The following is a 21668-nucleotide window of genomic DNA, read 5'->3' on the forward strand; positions in this document are numbered from 1 at the left end:
TGGATGTAGGAACATCATTCATAGGTGTGATTGGACGAGATGTAGTTAAATTCGCAAAACTTTCACTCTATGCTCTCAGCATCACACAATTTTATAAATATCAAAAAAATATTCTTCCTCCCCAAGAAGAATTTCTAAATCTAAATTTAATCAATGGAAATTGGGCTCCGTATCTAAATTCTGCCCCTCGATTCGCGCCTATACAACCGACTTGAGAAAATATCTCACCGAATAGATGGACCATTCATCTCAGAATAATTTGCTCACATGTCGAACAGCGGCCATGCATACACATATCGTTCTTTCAGATACATCCCGGCTCCTATCTCAATCGAAATTCTAGTGTAAATTGTGCCTCGCCATCCTTCGCGTCCGTACAAAAATAAGCATCGCCGTGGAAGCAGTTTGATCGAGAAAGCGCGATTTTTCCCGCGATCTCCGAAAACTAGGATCACCTGTAATTTGGATGTTGTGTAATTTCTAGTCGCGTACGCGTGGTACACATTTGTATCTGAAATTGCGAATCGAAACGAAAACGAAAAAAAAAATATCGAAGAGGTATCGAACGGGAAAAGCTGGATGAAAATTGCCTAAGCAGCGGAGAAAGTTGGCGAAATCGAGAAGTGAATTTCCGCGGCGATCGCGTGCTTTGGCGTTTTGTTTAAAAACAGTTGAAGGTGGGTAGATCGGATAGCGGTCGAAGACCCGATCTGAGTGCGTTGAGTTTGCGAGGATATCTTCGAGCCGTGGGTGCCAGTGGCTGATAGATAATATCTGACCCCGGACGTGAACCGCGAGTTTCCTCTATGAATTACCGGCAAATACGGTTTTCCTAAAAAGCGTCCTTGGTTGTGGTTCAGTGGAACTGTATGTGGCTTTCCCTAGTGTTCATGTTATAGATAAAAATAGCTGAGAAAAAATCCGCCGTGTATCAAAAAGATCGGAAAAATATTCAGAAGCTGGCGTGCCGAAATCCCTCTCATTAGTACCGAGATCTGTAGTGGTCCATTTGGCTATGTAATATCGACTTATGTATTTATAATGTGTGAAATTGTTGTCGATTATACACGCCCCCGAGCGGTATTCGCAGTATCTGTGTGCATGTGAACTGCGTGATTTATGGGATAAGGTTATGGCAACAAATATTTTGTATGGTTTCTATCCAAGGATTTTGGAGATTTCGTGAAAGCTATAAATAATATTTTGTTTTATCTTTTCACAATGGAAATGTCTTTCAGTTTGGAGAGCGCTCACCTGTCCGTCCGTTTTCTTGAACTATTTATTTTCTCAAATTGTTCTTGAATGGACTCAATGTTTAGGTTTCATGTTTTCTGTGTTTTGAACTGAGATTTTCCGTGAATATTTTTCTTCATCAGCACAAACAATATGTGCGCCAGATATTTTTCAAAATTTTGGCCAAAATATGTATATTTATTTGTCTTTTTGGGTCGATTACATAATTTGGAGATGTAGGCCGTTGCCCACAAATGTGCCGGGGGTATTAGAATTTGTTTTATTCGCGATGAAAATTTTGTTCATCAAATTTATTTTTTTGTGAAAATCGCATTCTAATAGAACCGAGTGAGGGATGGGGATTAAGTTAGCTGAGGTAAATTTTGCTATGAAAAAAGATATTATTTCATGACAAATTATTGCAATCATCTGCTTAATCTCGCTAGAGTAGTGAGAATTTACTAGCCATTCAGGTGCCTTAGTATATACACATATATACAGTAGGTTCCCACACACCATACACAACCTCAACCTTAAGTAAGATATGACGGTTTCGTCGAAATTTATAGCACAATGGGGTGGAGAGAAAATTCGCATTCTTTTTGCGACAATATATTCTTTTAAATAAGTCCCCACGCATTCTAGTTTCTGCTACAACCAATATTAATTGTATAAGAAGCGTGTATTGTTGGCATTTATATCATTTTGAAATCAAGCCAACATCTGCTCACCCTTGGCACATGTTGGAATTAATTTTGTAATTTCTATTCAGCACATTGTCAATGTAAAATTTGCACTTGTCATGAATTTAACGATAAATCAGACGTAAATTGTACGTATTTCCTGGATTTTAAATTTGAACGCAAGTCAGAAATGGCACTTTTGACATCTGACTTACGCCTCTTATTATCTGAGTTATCGGATGATCCTACCTACTTAAAAAGATATACAGGGGATCTGGTTGTGGTGCCCGGTGGCGGCTATTAGGGGAATTCACCGAGAACTCCTCGCCACAAGAACCACGTTTGCAGAATGGCATAGTTCCGCATGGTTTGAACCAGACTGTATGAGAGTCCCAGGACATCAAGGCAAGCCGTGAGGGATTTAGGTACAATACACGTGGATGGCAATATTATGGAAACTACGACCGCTTAGTCGAAACGAAAAAAATTCTTTGATTTCCCGAGCCAGTGTTTCATAGTTCGCCTTCTTCTCCACGTATTTCCGTTCAAATTTACTATTATAGAGGATAGCAACACCAAAAATATATACGCGGAGCGACCTGTTTTGCCAACTAACAGCACGTCAAGCCTGTTATATGGTATGTGGTGATTTGTTAGAACTTTCCCGTTACAATACATGCTGCCATCAGCACTATCAAGTACGGCTCATATCGGTAAACTGGACATGTTCACATGATCAGCCCATGCTTGTGTGCAGTTTTGGCGAATTATCTTACGTACCGCATTGTGCATGCCCGTGTATTGCAGCGGTACCATAAGAGTGCCAGAAATGAGATGGTCCAACGTCTCTAAAGCCGAATTACACATTCGACCCTGGTCGTTCTCCACCCGCTCTTTCATTATGACCTTTTTATAGGCTCGGGCGACCATGCCATCCTGAATGGCACACACACATCCCTTCGTCTTGACAAAAAGCTCCCTTGCACACAGCCATCTGTTCGACAAATGGCTGCCAAAGACAATTCACGTGTTTACCGTGCATTTTCTTCGACTTCCATTCATCGATCGGCTCCTGGTCTGACTTCACCTTACTGAGGGGATTGAAAGACTGACTTTTCAAGATAAGTGGACCGACAGTCTACCTTACAAATAGCCGCATACAAGAGGCCCAGATGCGGTTTGCTGTAAAAATAAACTCGTAGCGAGGCAGATTCATCTATTTCGCGGCAGAGTTTGGATGATGCATTCGGAATTTGGACATAGTAGTCCGCATCCGCCGCTGGACTTATCCAAATCGGCCTTCGTCCTGGACAATATTCTGAATGAATAAGCCAGTGATATGGAAGGTGTCGCTAATATGGTGGTCCAATTACGGTTCGCAATCAGTTGGGTTGTTCTTCGCGTCGAAAATTATTCCCGGGTGATTGTTGGGGGTGAAGCGTTGCAGGACTTATTGCGGACTAGTGAATGACTAACAAAAGTCAGAGCCATAACCAAGCCGGCACCACGTTTCTGGTATGTAGGCGTTTAGGCCTCCCAAAGGCGTGGGAACTGTAAATATCCCTTCCCTGATTCTCTTGTATTAAAGTCACCGGCAACAATGTTTCGTCGCATCTAAGACCAATGTACCCAATAACTCCTCGAACTCAGTAAACATCAGGGTTATAGGTATGTAGGAACTATAGACATAAAGGCCTTCCATTTTCGCTCATACGAGGGTACCTTCCTTCAGGTTCCTGGCTGCTATTCGTCTTTCCAAGACTTATAATAGTTGCTTTCTGATAACTGTCGAGCTGAAACTGCTCTGCTAAGGCATCACAGACGTCTGTCTTAGAAGAGATCTCGCCTAATTATTTGCACTCGTGCTTTAGCGAATGAAGCGCGCACTCGCACCAAGTAGGTTTTCCATTTGGTTATTTGGGTTATTTGGGTGCGGCAGCATAACTTCCTTTTTTAAAATGCGCGCCACTCAGTTAGTTGATGTCATAGCGGAGCGCTAGTGGTCTCGTTCAAGAAGGGATACTGTAAAGTTTTGTCCCGACACGGTTCAGTCGCCATCATGCGTTGGAATAGTGAGAACGTGCCTCTGCCGTTGAGGTTTACTTTTCAAGCGGATGTTCGGTTATTGCAATACAGCGTGCATTTCGGAATCCCTTTAATTTAGCCCCGTTGGCTCTCGTCCCAGACCGTAAATCAATTGTTACATGGGTCACTACATTCAGACAAACTGCAAGTGCAACAAAAGGAAGAACTGGAGTCCCTCGGCCCGTTAGATCACCTGAGAACATTGAAGCAGTGAGAGTGTCAATGTTGCGATCGCCACGGCATTCTGCGCGCAAACAGGCATCTGCCCTTGGACTATCCGATCGTTCTGTGAGAAGAATTCTTCGTGATGATCTTCATTTTCATCCCTATAAGATGGCGATAGTGCAGGAACTTTCAGAACGTGACTTCAATTCTCGGATGAACGCGTGTGAGCTTCTTCTTGATGTCGTTCCCGAAGGTGCTATTGTTTTTTTTAGTGATGAAGCCCATTTTTATTTGTGTGGGTTGGTTAACAAACAAAACATGCGCTACTGGGCTGACACCAACCCTCGAGCATTGCATCAAAAGCCTTTGCGTTCACCCAAAGTCACAGTGTGGTGTGCAATTTCCTCACCTGGATTATTGGTCCCCGGTTTTTTGAGGAAAATGAGGTTACAGTGACAGTGAATTCGGACCGGTATGTAAACATGCTACAGAATTTTTGTTTCCCACGGCTAGAAAATTTGGATTTGGGGGACACTTGGTTCCAACAAGACGGTGCAACAGCACACACTTCAAGAGCATCGATGGCTGTTTTGAGGGAACACTTTCCAGAGCGCCTTATCTCAATTAGAGGCGATTTGGAATGGCCGGCACGCTTTCCCGATCTGTCTCCTTGTGATTTTTTTCTATGGGGTTTTTTGAAATCCCGTGTTTATGTGAACCGTCCAAGAACCCTACAAGGTTTGAAAACCAACATCCAAGAAGAAATTGCCAACATAATACCTGCTATGCTAACAAGAGTCATGACAAATGCCAGAAATCGGTTTACGCAATGTATGGAGAATGGGGGACGTCACCTAACAGATTTGATCTTCAAAACAATGTAAATAAAAACTTTAGACATGTACCTACATTATAAAAAATAAATAAATATTTTCCGATGCATACAATAGCTTTTATTGAGTTTTGAAAAAAGGAAGTTATGCTGCCGCACCCTGTAGAAACTTTCAGCTTTGTTTTCGCCGGGCCATTTCATTCCAACACGAGAACTTGCTTTTGGTCACTCCGGATCATGCAGACACTTTCCATCCTTAAAGTCGGAAGATCGGGTTTCACCTTTCATTAATCGAAATGATGAAATGATAATCGCCTCGAGACGAATGCTTATTATTTTCTCTGCTTCTTTTAAGTCTCTTTTCATCATCATCAACGGCGCAACAACCGGTATCCGGTCTACGCCTGCCTTAACAACGAACTCCAGACATCCCGGTTTTGCACCGAGGTGCCCACAGTCGATGCCCCTGAAACTTGCCTGGCATTCTGGCCTACGCCATCATGCAATCTCAGGCTGGGTCTGTCTCGCCTTCTTTTTCAAACACAGATATTGCTCTTATATAGGCTTTTCGGGTGGGATCATCCTCATCTATACGGATTCAGTGACCCGCCCACCGCAATCTATTGAGCCAGATTTTATCAGATCTGATGGTCACGGTATCGTTCATAGATTTTGTCGTTATGTAAACTACGGAATCGTCCATCCTAATGTAGGAGGTCAAAAGTTCTCCGGGGGATTCTTCTCTCGAACGCGGCCAAGAGTTCGCAATTTTTCTTGCTAATACTTTCTCCGACGAATACATGATGAATGGCAAGATCATTGTCTTGTACAGTAAGAGTTTTGATCCTATGGTGCGTCGTTTCGAGCGGAACAGTTTTTGGTGAGCTGAAATAGGCTGTGTTGGCAGCCAACAACCGTGCGCGGAGTTCATCGTTATAGCTGTTATCGGTTGCGATTTTCGACCCTAGATAGGAGAAATTATCAACGGTCTCAAAGTTGTAGTCTCCTGTCTTTATTCTTCCCGTTTGACCAGTGCGGTTTGCTGTTGTTGTTTAAATGGTTTTTGGTGCTGACGTTGCCACCATATATTTTGTGTTGTCTTCATTGATGTGCAGTCCAAGATCTCGCATTAATCGCCGCCTGCTGGATCTGGACGAAGACAGTTTATACGTCTCGGGTGGTTCTTCCCATGAAGTCGATATCGTCAGCACAGGCCAGTAGTTGGGTAAACTTGAAGAGAATAATACCCCTCGCATTTGCCTCAGCATCACGGATCACTTTCTTCAGGGCCAGCTTAAAGAGGGCGCATGAGAGGGCATTCCCTTGTTGTAGACCGTTGTTGATGTCGAATGGTCTGGAGAGTGATCCTGCTACTTTTATCTGGCCTCGCACATTGGTCAGGGTCAGTCTAGTTAGTCTTATAAATTTCGTCGGAATACCGAATCTTCTCATGGCTGTGTACAATGTTACCTTGGCTATGCTATCATACGCGGCTTTAAAGTCGATGAAAAGATGGTGCAACTGATGTTCATATTCCAACAGATGTTCCATCGCTTGTAGCACACAGAAAATCTGATCTGTTGCTGATTTGCCTGGAGTGAATTCTCTTTGAAATGGGCCAATGATGTTCTGGGCGTATGGGGCTTTCCGAACTAGCAAGCTAGCGGAGAATATCATATGGGTGGTACTCAGCAACGTGATACCTCTATCATTTTTGCACTGCGTGATATCTCCCTTTTTATGTATGGGGTAGATAATGCCTCTTTGCCAGTAGTCAGGCATTGATTCTTTGTCTCACACCTTGAGTATACGTTGATCAACCACTAGGTGTAATTGATTGCCTCCATATTTAACCACCGGCTCTAATTCCATTGGCTTCTGGCAACTTAATGATGATGATTTTGAAGCCGCTGAATTGCACGGACTGTTTCTTCTATACTTGGTGGTGGCAGTATTTGTCCGTCGTCTTCAGTTGGCGGGACCTCCACCTCGCCTCCTCTGGCTAAACTTTAATCCAACCGTCATGTTCTTTTTGATTGGATTATCCACTTACCGAATTTTTAGTAGGCGACCTGTCTTTTTGCTTCTTGGCAACCTATTGGTGGTTTTCTCTTCATTTTCTCGAACTTTCTGTCTCTTTTCACATTTGTGAGTATGCGGTAGGATTCATTTCTTTCGCATCTTCCTGTGAACCCTGATTGTTTTCAACATATGCTTGATTATTTTGTTGTCTTTGACAGATTTCGACAGCTCAACAAATTTGGTTCTAAGCAATATAAACGTTAATTCTTGCAGGTCGGACTTTTATTCCTCAGCCTTTTTCTCCAGAGCGACCTTCTCGCATTTGGTATCCACCGTTCTCCTCTGAGTGTATCCTTTTGCATTTTTGTTATAGGTGTTGCAGGGAGCGATGTGCTCGTCTAAGATGCTTCTAGCATAGATGCCAAAGTCCCAAAGGTGTTGATCACCGAGATACTGCAGTCGATGGGGTATCCTTCTGGCAGTCTGCCTGTCTTTTTAACGCAGGTGGAAATTTTTAATCTTCACTGGCTTGGACTTCGTCCCTTGCATCGTGGAGAAGGTTGTCTGATATGTCTTCCAACTTAGACAATATGGCTGGGACCGGGCAGCTATACGCATATGCCGCCGTGACGTTTACCGAATGGTTCCCTTATGAGAGGAGATGTTTGCACTATAAATAGCTCTCATGTTTTTGGGCTCGTACTGCTAGATCCTCCCCAAGTAGTGGTTTTTAGGTTGGTTAAAAAACTCGTAAATTTTGCCCAAGCTGAATTTTGATTCGATTTGATTTGAAATAATAAAAACTTGCTTTTCCTATTCGGTAGTGTTATTTATTGGTCTTGCAAATACCGATATTTCGGAAGCCACTTGTTCCCTTCATCAGTGCTAACAAGGCTAGACTTGCAAGAAAGTTTTTATTATTTGAAATACGCGTGAAATTACAGACTGAATTTTTAGTTTAAAAACGAGATTGTCTTTCTGGGTTCTTTGGATGTTGCTGACTTTTTTACATCTTTTAGGTCGGGGTCAGCTTTGACCTTTATCAGTACCTTCCCCGTTATTCCTGGAAATAATAATTGCCTGAGGACGAATTCGCAAAATTGCTTTTTTGTTGAGAACCTTGGTCCATGCAACATTTTTTGCCATTAGGTTTCAGTTCGATTGTTGACGCTCCCACTTGTGGTCCATTATGTCTCTCTTGCGTCTTGTAGTTCCGGACTTCGAAGCTGCTAGTTGGCCGTTCTTTCTCTTAGGCGTCTGCCGATTACCTGAAGAACCCTAATATTTTCCCGCGCTTTTTCATTGGGGGGCAGGTCGAAAACGCTACGATTAGGTATCAGTTGCCACTTTGATCAAGCTATCCACCTCAGGAGCACTGCGGTCAAACCGTCGGTACTGAGGTCCTCAGTCTCTGAACTGTAATTTTCCTCCCTCTTCTTCTACTTTGGTTTTATGATTTTCGCATCCCTCTCATAGCCATTTTTGCCTGATCACTAGAAATGTGCAAACACGTGCCATGCACACTCTGAAAAGAAAGCACATGGTCACATATTTACGCACTTATGTTCGCTTCCGCCTAATGGATGATCTGGCAGCTCCCCACAGGCTCGTCTGTCACAAGAACTTTTTTAGAAACAACTTTACCTATTGTTACGAAATTTGGTGAAAAGTTGGAACTATACCCCATGCTGAATTTTTGTCTACCCGAGTATCTTACGTAGGAATTATACAAAACCTTTCATATTTGAAGCGTTTGTTCTAAATGTTGCACATAATAGGTCATTGCTTTCTTGTTGATTTGTATTATTAGAGTTGGTCCGCAGTAAACTATTGATTATTCGTTGGCATTCATTACCTTCCCGTCTGTCAGCGTATCTTACAACATTCTTCATCTAGTCAGTTAGCCTATCATTTGAAAGACGATTTTTTCTCACAGTTTTTTCCGAAAAAGAGGCAATTTCATTTTTTTTGTATATTTTCTACATTTTATGACTTTCCAGCCCTTTGGAGATTTGTCTCTAATCAATCAATCTCACCATCGCTATGAAAGCCTATAGCATTCTTCATCATGGTTTGAATTAGGAGGTGGTTTGTTAGAAGAAGTCTTAAAATGAAAGATTGCCTTGGAAGATATTTTTCCGTTTTATTGGCCAAAAGTATCTAATTTAAACAAATATGTATTTCGGGAAGATAAAACACTGAAGAAGGGGACAGTTGGTCCTCGAAATTCCAAGATAATCTTTCATTTTAATTCTTCATCAATCCAAGTAGATGGTATTCACCCCGTGGGAAATCTGGGTGATTTATAATAGGTCAACGTGCTGATCCCAATGATTTTCATTCATTTTGGTTTGAGTGCATGCCTGCCATGTGTCTTCAAAGATGATGTTTTTTATTGGGAAACCCTGTCTTTGGTTTTGATATTAAACTTTTTTTTCATTCAGCACTCGCCAATAATAATTTCAGTTCTATGTTCGGTAATCGTAGAGGGAGTCAGCTACCAAAACAAGATGGCAAGAGTTTTCCCTACCGACAATCGCATTGCGCCCTTTATTAGTGTGACTGATGTCTCAATTGCCACTTTTTGCCAACTGCTTTGATTTAGATGTACAGTGGTAAGTCCAAGTTTCAGCACTGGGCCTTTTCCTTAGTTAGTTTAGGGCGAAGAGGCTTTGACAAACCTACAATTGGATGTTTTTCTTATTATTTACCTGTGGTATTCATCGCATTCAATCTCCTCTATTGTAAGGGCATTTTCTTCTGCGGTGGAAGTTCGAGGCCATCCTAACCTCCAAGAAAAAGTGTGCCACTATAGTAATTAACAGGATTAAAGATTAAGTAATCTTAAAAAAAAATTATATACTTATGTTAAATAGTGGGAATATAGTCCCCTTTCATACATGATTTCTTTTTTAGATTACTTAAAGGATCAAACTTGTAAATTTGGTTTTATTTGGAAAATCATTAATTCGATTTGGAAAAAAGTTAATTTCATTTAGAAAAACATGAATTTGATTAGGAAAACCAGGAGTTGGGTGTGAAAAGTATTTGAGGGCAGCTAAAATAAATTTACATTTACTTGTTCTGTTCTGTTTATTGCTTGCTGCGTTGAGTGAATAAACTTCTGCCACTATTCCCTGTTTTTTATTATCCCATATCCAGCTGTTTACCCTCACAATATGTAATATAAAAGAATTTAAGTATATTTGAATGAATGATTGATTATTAAGTGAAATGTGTAAATGCTAGAGTGCTTGCTAGAAGTGGCCACTACAGTTCGCTCCTTATTCCTTGCAAGTGTAAATATGATTCATGCCTCCTGCTTCCATTCAAATTCCAGATTTTAAATGATCGCCCGATGAAAAGCAATTTTCGCGGAACGCGAGCTATCGCCAAGTGATTGCTAGATGAATTTCCCAATGTAAACAGATTGAATTGAAATAGCAACGCGACTCCCAACGTTCGCGAGTTCTTCATAGTTTCGGTTTCAGTTCATCGAATTGCTTGCGCGGTTTTCTGTTGATGGAATCGCTGTTGTTGACGGTCACCGCGTGGTAAACTCGAAATTCAATTTCAATTTTAATTTCGTAATTTTCGTATTTTCCCCCTCGGTGAGAAGCGCCAGTGTAGTGTTCTATTCGAAGGAAAATAACTTAAACGGAGAGAAACCGGTGGTAGTGCATATAGTATGGTGTTTCCGAATTTGTCGCCATGTTATTATTATGTTAAAATTTTTGCAGTGGTGGGAGGAGGCTTTTGCTTGTAGTATTTGTATTTCTACATCTTTACAATATTTACAAACATAAAATACCGGAAAGTCATAAATAAGCCACTTTGGATGTAGAATTAAAGCAATGAAAACTTGACTAAAATCCATTAAATAAAAAATAGAATTCCAGTTCGAGTTTAAATAGAGGAAGATATTTTTTGTTTCAGTTGAAAGTCTCTCCAATTCAAGGACCTATATTTCCACTTTGCAATGCCAAATGCTTCTCTTGTCCATTTTTTAAAAGATTTAGTCATAAAAATGGGAATAACTGATTACCAAAATACCTTATTTCTAACAATATATAAAAATGCTTTTTCAAATTCAAAATAATAACAAAATTTTGTGCATGCGTCAACTATGCGCTCTTGTTTTATCGTAATTTTAAAAATGAGACCCCTAAAGAGTCTTATCAAATATGCCCATGTTCAAATCCTCGCGGTTTTCACGAAACCTAGTTTCTTGAAACTTTGTTTTTGGCCCTTCCTCCAGACATTTTGAACCATTGACCGCATCCTCCAATTTCAAAATTCGAGCAGTGATGCGCTGTCTTCGTCAAGAGAATCTGCTCAGCGCTTCCAGGATTTTCCTACCGGAATTTGTCCTTCTGTTCTCCCTACGAATACTTTTTTGGATATCGAGTATCGTCCATATGTTGAAAGTGACCAGCCCATTGCCACTTCGAAAGTTTGATTAATTTGGAAACTTCAGGGTCGTGAAATATTTGGTACAACTCATGGTAATATTTGATTCGCCAGTGGTCGTCCGCTTGTGTAAAGAAAAAGAAGATTCTCCTAAGTACCCTTCTCTCAAAGGTATTGACCAGCTTCTCGAAAGTTTTTATTTGGGTCCATGTTTCACATCCATAGCATAGCGTAGCGGCAGGACCGAGTAGAATGCTTTGCTTCGAGTTGAATTTGGCATATATCAAATTGCCTAAATTTTCTAGGTTATACTCGTCAATCGTTATATTTCTATATTTATTGTCTTCGTTTCCCCCGCCAATGTAAAAGATGGTGCATATGCGACGGGGTTTATAGAGCAGAGTGCCTTTTGTGTTCATAGGCTACTTGCGTTAAACCTGCTCTGGTGCCAGGTGAAATAGTACAGTACAATGCCAGCCCATCTCCTTGCTTTATCCGACGTTTGTCACAAACGCTTCTGTATTGATTCTTCCTGCGCTGCTGTGTGCAACATTGTGATTATGGTGTGGCTTACCAGTTTTTTCTGGAATCCCCAAGTCGATCATTACTTTGTAGAGTACATTCCGGCCAATACTACATATCATCATCATCGACGGCGCAACAACCGGTATCCAGTCTAGGCTTGCCTTAATAAGGAACTCCAGACATCCCGGTTTTGCGCCGAGGTCCACCAATTCGATATCCCTAAAGGCTGTCTGGCGTCCTGACCTACGCCATCGCTCCATCTTAACCAGGGTCTTCCTCGTCTTCTTTTTCTACCATAGATATTGCCCTTATAGACTCCGGGTGGGATCATCCTCATGCATACGGATTAAGTGATCCACCCACCGCAACCTATTGAGCCGGATTTTATCCACAACCAGACGGTCGTGGTATCGCTCATAGGTTTCATCGTTATGTAGGCTACGGAATCGTCCATCCTCGTATAGGGGGACAAAAATTGATCTCTCAAACGTTGTCCGTGGTAAGAACGCAAGTCTCCGAGGAATACATGAGGACTGGCAAGATAATTGTCTTTTACAGTAAGAGCTTTGACCTTATGGTAGACGTTTCGAGCGGAACAATTTTTGTAAGCTGGAATAGGCTCTGTTGGCTGACAACAACCGTGCGCGGATTTCATCGTTGTAGCTGTTATCGGTTGTGATTTTCGACCCTAGATAGGAGAAATTATCAACGGTCTCTCCTATTCTTATTCTTCCTGTTTGACCAGCGCGGTGTGATGTTGTTGGTTGGTTGGTTTACGGTGCTGACGTTGCCACCATATACTTTGTCTTGCCTTCATTGATGTGCAGCCCACGATCTCGCGCCAATCACCGCCTGCTCGATCTGGATGAAGGCAGTTTGTACGTCTCGGGTGGTTCTTCCCATGATTTCGATATCGTCAGCTTAGACCAGTAGTTGGGTGGACTTAAAGAGGAGCGTACCTCAGCATCACGGATCACTTTCTCGAGGGCCAAGTTAAAGAGGACGAATGATAGGGCATCCCCTTGTCGTAGACCGCTGTTGACGTCGAATGGTCTTGAGAGTGATCCTGCTACTTTTATCTGGCCTCGCACATTGGTCAAAGTCAGCCTAGTCAGTCTTATCAATTTCGTCGGAACACCGAATTCTCTCATGGTTGTGTACAGTTTTACCCTGGCTATGCTATCATAGGCGGCTTTAAAGTGGATGAATAGATGGTGCAACTGATGTTCATATTCCAAGAGTTTTTCCATCGCTTGCCGCAGAGTGAAAATCTGGTCTGTTACTGATTTGCCTGGAGTGAAGCCTCTTTGGTATGGGCCAATGATGTTCTGGGCGTATGAGGCTATCCGGCTTAGTAAGATAGCGGAGAATATCTTATAGATGGTACTCAGCAACGTGATACCTCTATAATTGCTGCACTGTGTGATATCTCCCTTTTTATGTGTGAGACAGATAATACTTCGTTACCAATCGTCAGGCATTGATTCACTGTCCCATACCTTGAGCACAAGCTGATGAACCACTTGGTGTAACTGCTCGCCTCCATATTTAACCAATTCGGCTGTAATTCCATCGGTTCCTGGCGACGTGTGATTTTTAAGCCGATGAATTGCACGGACTGTTTCTTCTATACTTGCTGGTGGTAGTATTTGTCTGTCGTCTTTAGTTGGCGGGACCTCCAACTCGCCGATATTCTGGTTGTTCAGTAGCTCATCAAAAGACTCAACCCATCGCTCCAATATGCCCATTCTGTCGGTAAAACTTCCACGCTTGGTGCGGTTGCGCTCTGTACTTTTTTAGTCTTGTTGGTGCTCTCAGGCTTCCTTTTTCCGGCTTTGAAGTCGCTTCTCCGCTCGGCGGAGTTCGTGATAAGTCTCTGCGCGTGCCCGCGTTCTTTGGGAATGCAACATTACTCGGTATGCGGCATTCTTCCGTTCCGTTCCTAGTTTACATTCATCGTCAAACCAGCCGTTTCGACTTTTCTTGCGGCTGGGGCCAAGTATCTTTGTGGCCCTATCAATGATAACGTTTTTCAGGTGGTTGTGAAGATCATTTGTTGATGCTTCATTCCTAGGATCTCTGTTGACTGCGGTTATGGCGGTAGCCATTTCCCTCTTATAGGTGTCGCGGAGGGCTGTGTTGTGAATGGCTTCAGTATTCACTCTCACCTGATTGTCAGAGGGGATTGTAGGTGATGTCGTAATTCGCTTGCTTGAAGTCAATGAATATTTGATAGACGTCGATGATGAATTTCCAAGATTTTTTAAGCATCTATTTGAACATAAATAGCCGGTCAGTGAGCAGTGGGGTTTCCATTTATAAATTCTTCCTCTATCGTTGCTTCCGTAATTTTTGGATTCTTTTATTTAAGAAATGAATAATGTCAATTATCTTCTTCTGTAGATTTAGATTCTTAACTCATCTTGCCCTAGGGAGAGAAGCTACTTCTAAACATCCCTTGCTTCGAATTTTGGCCATTATTTACTGTTAATAATGCCAGTTTCATTCTACGTATTTCCTTCGAATTCGAGTCAATTAACCACTATCCTTTTCAACACTTCCGTTTGGTTGTTAAAATATTCAGTGACCTGGTCTGTAGTCCTTATAAAAATTCACTCCTAAAAATTCAATCCTTCTTAGTTCACCTGTTAATGCAGACGCCCTCATGACCTTAACTTTTCCCAATGTTTGCACAGATGTGTGGTTGCCAAGAATCTTTATGCGCGTTAACCACAGCTATCCGCCATCGCTGTTGGTTCTTCGTAATGTGCTTCAACTCATCTCACGATTTTCCAAGAAATTGGCACTCTTCCTCCGCTGTTCTACTCCCCTAGCTTTAGAATGACTCACTCGCCAACCGTCTTTTGATAGTAAATTATATTGTATGTAACAGTAATAGAGTTATAGCCCCCTATTAAAGTGTGACATATCCATTACCACTTGCAGAGTTTGATTAACTCGCTTACGGGTATGTGTCCAGCACGTCCATGTTGCCTCAACAAGAATACCCCAATCATATGGGTTTGATTGATTTAGCGTTGATAATACGTCGAAACGCCGTCACATAGTGTGGCGGCAAGAACAACATAACCTAGATATACAAGTTGTTCGACGCCTCGATATTTAGCCCATTAATTCCAATATGAGGAACGCGATGATCTGTCAGATAGAGCACTTCGGTTTTGTTTATATCTTCAGCTTGACTCTGCTCGTCTTCCTTCCAGATCTAGACCCGTTCGGTTAAGGTTCATGACTCGGTGAAAGAATAAGCAGATTTTCTCAGGGTAGTCGCGGTATTTGAAAAAAGATTTTTTTTGGCTTTTCTTACACGTCCACCGGCCAAGGAAGCATGAATGACGTCACCAATAATGAGAATGAGCAGTATCGGTAAGAAAATGCAAACTTAGCAAAATGCGCTTCGGACAGTGACGCGGTGACTCAAAGTAAATGCATTTTTGCGAGCATCTTTCCTATGATATTGACCATAAAATGTTTCCCCCGGACTCCATAATGCTGCTCTGATAAACCATTGATTTTTGAGATGAGCTGAAGAAGCCTACTTTAACTATAACATCTTGTCATGATGTCTAAAAGATAGATAGTGCATGAAGACGTTGTTCGGGTTGTTTTGCCTATGACCTTAACAGTCATTTTAGGAGCCCTGTTCGGAATTCTATCTAATTCCGCAGCTTTATTGACATCAATAAGCTGTGGTTTCTTATCGGTCACTGAAGGTATGAAAGTAAAAGGGGGTAAATGGCTTTTGCTTATTTTTACCCAGTTATTTTGTAGTCTCATGATTTCGCGTTCGCTAAAAGCATTATTTTTTGCAGCTCCTTAATTTAGTCGATACTTATTAAATGCCCTGGTATTTTTCCTTCAACGAGGCACGACGTCTTTAAGGTCTCAATAGTTTTTTCAATAGATAGACTGCGTGTTAAAAGGTGATACCCGCCTTGGCATGCTCTAACCTACTTTCTAACACCATGAGAAATGACTCTTCTTCAAAAGTTTAGGCGAACCGGCCAAGCATTCTGGTTTGCCCTTACGCACAAACCAATTTCACTCTTTGGCAGGGCGAATTTATCCTATCCTATTCTTCCAGTAGTTTAGTTTCCTGTTGGAGAGAAGGCATAAGCAAGGCAAGTCTTCCTACGGGAATACCTTCCATTGTCAACTCCTTCTTTCGTAGTCTCTTCCAATTCCCTCGTATTGCAATGTAGCTGCACAGTCACTGCAGAGGAGGATGTCGTTGATTTTTACCTTATAAAACTGGACTTTGAAAACGTAATAGTTTCTTTGAAAAGACTGTTTTCGACATGGACATATCGCGGCGCTATCCGATACATATTTCATCCAATTAATGCCACCATAACGCCGGTCCTGTTTGCAAATTTTTCTCTTTGTTCAATATTTCCTGTCCTCTTTTGACGCGTCTTGACTGGTGGTTTATGAGCTCGAAGCATTTAGGGCATCTACATATGTATTTAGCGATATTTGCTCCTGTACCATGCACCCGACGAAGCCTATTTTAGCATTTAAAGTCGGCTATTCAAACTGTCTTTTTTATCGCACAGCGTATATGTGGAGTCAACAAATATGACACTTGAAAAGTCACTTTAAAGCAATCTTTTCTTGCATCTAAGAGCTGGTAGCCTGCCTCTGCTGGTATTCGAATTGTTGTGTGTGTATCGATACGCTTTAAGGAGGGTGAAAATTGAAGCCTCTTGTAGGTCTAGCAATTTGAAATGTGCCACTAAGACCTCGCATGTGAAGCTGGTTTTCAGCAACTACTTTTCTCAAATGCTTGCAGAAGTTTCCAGGTTTGCTCACACCGAACCTTTTCGACTCCAACACGAGATGCCTTTATTGGTTTTGCTGGTGCTGACTTTCCGTATAGGTCTTTCAAATACCCATCAGCTTGCATGTTGTTAGTATACGTGCACAAGATATGCTGTCCATGCGTGAGGCAATAGTTACTGCCGGGCTCATCCTTATCCTTCCCTTTTTTTTGGCATTTCTGGTTGAACCTTAGTCTAACACAGCCACTGTTACTGCTTAGGCGTCTGCTGGTTGCTTAGAGATTCCCTCTTTTTGCTTATTGACACATCGGCGGGTAGAAAATTGAATGCCGCATGTCTTGACTGTGATATTCTCCTTCAACAGCTTTTGTCCCGTTCAGAAGCGGGATCAGCTCGTTTTAATCGGTTGTGTCATTTTGCTTTGTTAGAGGCCTGGCCTGGATGTATTTGCAAGGCTTTCAAATCATCGTCCAGAGCATTACGTCACCGTTATTTCCGCTGGCGTTTTAGTCGTTTCCCATCGACTTCGATGTTCAAACCAATTTTGGCGAGTGAATTCTCATTAGCGCAAATTACGTGACCTCACTTTCGAAGACGCCTCTCTCATAATTTTTCCACGATCGGTGCAACCCCATATCGATCGCGGATGTCTTCGTTTAGGATGTGATTAAGCGGTGTTACGCCACCGGTCCGTTGGCTGTTATAGGCGGTCAGCACTCAAAATCATACAGGCCGGACGACACTGCGGCAAATTTGGATTTAAGACGTTCGATGATGCGTCCATTCTAAAGAAACGTCAGCTATCTAAGCCATTTCATCCAGGTTGCGCTAATGCGTGAGGCAATTCGTTGTTACATGAGGCAATTGATCCATTTTCGAGCAAGTTGCCCGAGATAAGCTTTGCTATGAGACGCTAGGAAAACATCATCTGCAAAGAGTGTGTAGGGGTGTGTAGGGCGCTGGACATTAAATGTCCCGTGTGACAGTTTCCATAACAAAAGTAAAGAGGAGCGCTTCCTTGATGAACACCGATAGAGACATGAATCGGTTTCGATATATTCGCCACACTTCGAACTTCACTTTTCGATTCGTGGTAGAGCAATTTAACCCATCAAAAGAGTTCTTCTGGTACTAGGTGTTGCTGCAGAGCATACATTCTTCCATTCAAATTTGCTTGAAATATTCTCATCACCTATCGGTCGTGGCTTGTCGATTGGTAAGCAAAGTATCGTTCTTGTCAATAAGTCAAGAGAAGTGTCTGATATATGAGCACGTTGGTGTCGGCTTTTGGCAAGGCGATTCAAATCTTCCTTACCGTTCCGAGTGTCCACTTTATCGTAAAGATTTCTGTAATGGGCCGCTCGGGTAGGAGCGATTGCTTGTTTTGTTTCATTCCTATAGATTTGCCGATTGGCCGACGTTTCTAATCACAGGCTCTTATTTTGACATCGTCATTCCAAAACCTAATATTCCGGTTGATAAACCGCTCACCAGGCTTCGTGACCCCGAGGGTTACATAATGGTTGGCAATCGCATAAGTGTGATAATTTCTTCTTCTTTTCTCACGATATTGCCACCATTGAGATTCGCGGTTTCATAGGGAACTCACCACCCTTGTTGCGTGTGCCAAATCCTCTTCCCCACGTCGCATGTTGCCGTCTGCTTTTTCATCCACATGTCCATGAAGATCGTCCACAGTGATGACATAGTTATAAGTAGGCACGTTACGGGGCCTCCTATCGAGAAGTTGTCAGAAGGCAGCGTCTTCGACATTTTGTCCACTGGTCTGTGGTGCACATTCGGTGAAGAAGTAAATCGTTCGATCAATCGATATAATGTTGAGTTGCCAGCCTGTCATCGAAGAATCACTAAACCTCTTCAATAGAATCACGGCAACCCTCTGATGTGGGAATACCGACAACGTGTTGGGTGTGTGGGCTACTCAAATAGAAAAGTTTATAGCCATTTTTAACGCGTTCGCGTTGTGGAGTAGCTCCAGCTACACTTTATTCATCTCTTTGCCTGATCTCAGTACTTTCTTTTTGTTCTACTGAAGATAGTACAAAATACGTTGCCTAAAAGCCTCTTCCTTTATCTGGGTTTGGGAGAGCATGCGGAGGTCTGTCGTGACTGCGATATTTTCGGAAAAGATTAACTTCGGCTATTTACATTCCTCCCGCGCCTACTGTGTATGTAGACTAAGGCTTCCCTTTTTCGGTTTTTTCTTTTCCTTCTGCGGATTAATGTCTCTCACATCATCTTTATGTACTGGGTTTCCGCTGAGCTTGTCTTCTAGGTCAGAACTCTGTACTGGGTTAACTTTCTTCTCAGCTTCTTCACATCTCGAAGTGTTTAAATTTGTACCTAGATATGGATCAGCTCTCCCTGCTTAAGGACCTCTTGGTACCCTTGCATGGTTTTTGTGTCACCCAGTTCATGCCCCATATCGCTTCTTTCTGGGTGGTTTAATCAGCATTAAAGGCAGTGAGATGCTTCGTTGGAAACCTCATTTCACATTTTTTTGTAGCATTAAATGCCAAGATGGCTAAGCTATCCCTTGCGAATGAACTGCATTCGAAGAAGGATTTCAACGATCGGGTGGTTTGCTTGCCCATTTTCAAAAGTCTGTTCTCGGAGTATCGAGTCCCTATACTAATTTTTTGCTCTATGTTGGTTTTGAATGCTGGACGCCCTGTTAGTAATTTTGAATTATATAGAGATTCATTTTGAATTATATAGAGAGATGTGCAAACACGGATCCATGTACACTCTGAAATATTTACCTTTCAAAGGGTAAATTTTCCTATTTGTCACCTGGGGATGGATCTGATCGGAGGTTTGACCGCCTCTCTATCTGTTTCACACATATTCACTCTAAAAGGCTATTCCTACTAAAAATTGGTCGGGTATGTTACCTAATAAACTTTTTGAATGCTTCCCTTATGCTATGGGAAAGGAAGCGTGGGAATTCTTCTCGGAAGACTTAATCAGCACTTGTCTAAACTTCTTACAGAGTACGGTTACTGACTTGTTTAGATATCCTCTCGGTATATCAATACTTAAAATAGATGGAGTATCTCTATCTTAAGAAGGCATTCATTCGAGACCTGGGCCTTTTATTTTGATTGTCCTAGATAGGAAGATATTTAGGGTATAAAAACAGATGTACACGGATTTATTACTAACTATCGCCACAGTTATTTCACCGACACCTCAGCTTGAAGTATTATATTTCTCGCACTCAATCAGCTCTTATCCTTTCAAAGCTGGACCAGTTTCAGACTATAATGGATTGATAGGTTTATATTTTAATTAGACTGTGAAATTGTTCAAGCTCTGCAATATCCATTTAATCACCTCGTGGTTCCAATCTCCTTTTTAATGATTCTCTCGTCTTTTTTTTGAAAACTGCCAGCTCTTCCCAATGGCGAGAAATACTGCGTGATAATTGATTGAAATCTCCCCATTGAATTAATGAACTAGGCCAGTATTTTGATAGGGATCTTTCAACAGATTACGGATTCGGGGGAAGTTCCCGAAGTTTTGAACACAATATGCGCACGCATTCCCGCTTTCTCCCACCACTGTACACATGAAAGCATTCTATTTGAATTTGCGCCAAAACATGAATAGAAATATTTACTCAGACAGCGTAGCATTCGTCGCAATTGCTAATCTCCTAAATGAACATTAAACGTGACACATATTACGAACAGGCAAGAAACCGTGCAAAGATTCGAAACCAATTTGAGTGGTTATGACGAGATTTTTGGCAAACAGATTCATCAACCACAATTATTCCACAAAAATAAACACAGAGTGAAAATAAACCCGCAATTTCTAGTATCAAGGCCAGATAATGTCTACCCAGTTAATGGATCGTGGAAGCATCACGTCCTTGCGACCCAGAGGCAATAAAACCTACCCAAATAATCGCAACCAAAGTCAGGATAATGACACTAATGACACCATTAAGCTGCAACTGAAGAAGCCGAAAAAATGGAATTGGGAATTAAGCACTTCGAAGTCGTCCCCAAATATTGCCTTCCCGCGGATAATGCTTACAACGAAAAAGGGAAACTGCTGGCGGACGCTCATGAAAGCTGATTGTGTATTTCAGTGGAAATGCGACTGAATGCCGCCGAACTCAGTCGGCAAAGACAACGCGTGCAAGTACGAATTCATCCTTGAAACGGGAGAAAAGGGTAGTCGAAACACGGGAGCAATCCCTAAGCAGCATCCCTTCCTCCTCTCGGAGTAAAAAGCGACGCTCATCCACAACAAATTTACCTGAACTTAATGAGTGCCTTAACAATTTAGTGGGCCAGCTGGAAAGCAATGGTATCAATTACAAATTAAGGCATATAGCAGGGTCAGGAATTGAGCGAGGGGGTGGTAGCGGGCGCAAGTTGAAAAGGCAGATTAGTACTCCGTTTTATACAGTCCCTCGGAAGACGAAAATGAACACTTTTGGAAAAACGATAAAGTAAAAGGAAGTTGGAAGGAAGTTAATGATGTCCCCCACTGAACCAGGAGTCATTACAGTGGATAATGAATCCGCGAGACATGAGAGATCAGTTAACAATATTCTGAAATTCCTATTCTCGTCTACAGCGAGAAGGGCATGTTGCAGCGTGACCTAAATTCGAAGGAGTTCAATCACTTACGTAAAGGCTACACAAAGAGCAAAACGACAAATTTGGATAACATCCAAATCACAGAGGAAACACCCACCGTCGAGAAATATTCAGTCTAAAGGGGCGGGGAAAAGCTTATTAAAGTCGAATAAATCACTAACCCCCATCAAGGAAGTACGCTTTGATTTGCAGAAGAGTAAAAGTGCCGTAGATATTTGCGATGTGGGACGTGAAAAGAAGTTTTGTCGTAGAACGAATAGCTCTGGACCATCTA

At 41.9% G+C, this 21668-nt stretch overlaps 1 protein-coding gene and 1 long non-coding RNA gene across 7 annotated transcripts in view; both read left to right on the plus strand.

Annotated features, from left to right (window-relative positions):
• The window catches only part of LOC119648308, a 680254-nt gene that overhangs the window by 36811 nt on the left and 621775 nt on the right, over positions 1-21668 (plus strand). The window lies entirely within an intron of this gene.
• LOC119648351 lies at positions 287-20610 on the plus strand. Its single transcript, XR_005249043.1, has 3 exons — positions 287-677; positions 10361-10706; positions 20405-20610. It is a non-coding gene; the product is annotated as an uncharacterized LOC119648351 (long non-coding RNA).

The sequence above is a fragment of the Hermetia illucens genome, chromosome 1 (assembly GCF_905115235.1).
Source record: "Hermetia illucens chromosome 1, iHerIll2.2.curated.20191125, whole genome shotgun sequence".
Classification (NCBI taxonomy): Eukaryota; Metazoa; Arthropoda; class Insecta; order Diptera; family Stratiomyidae; genus Hermetia; species Hermetia illucens.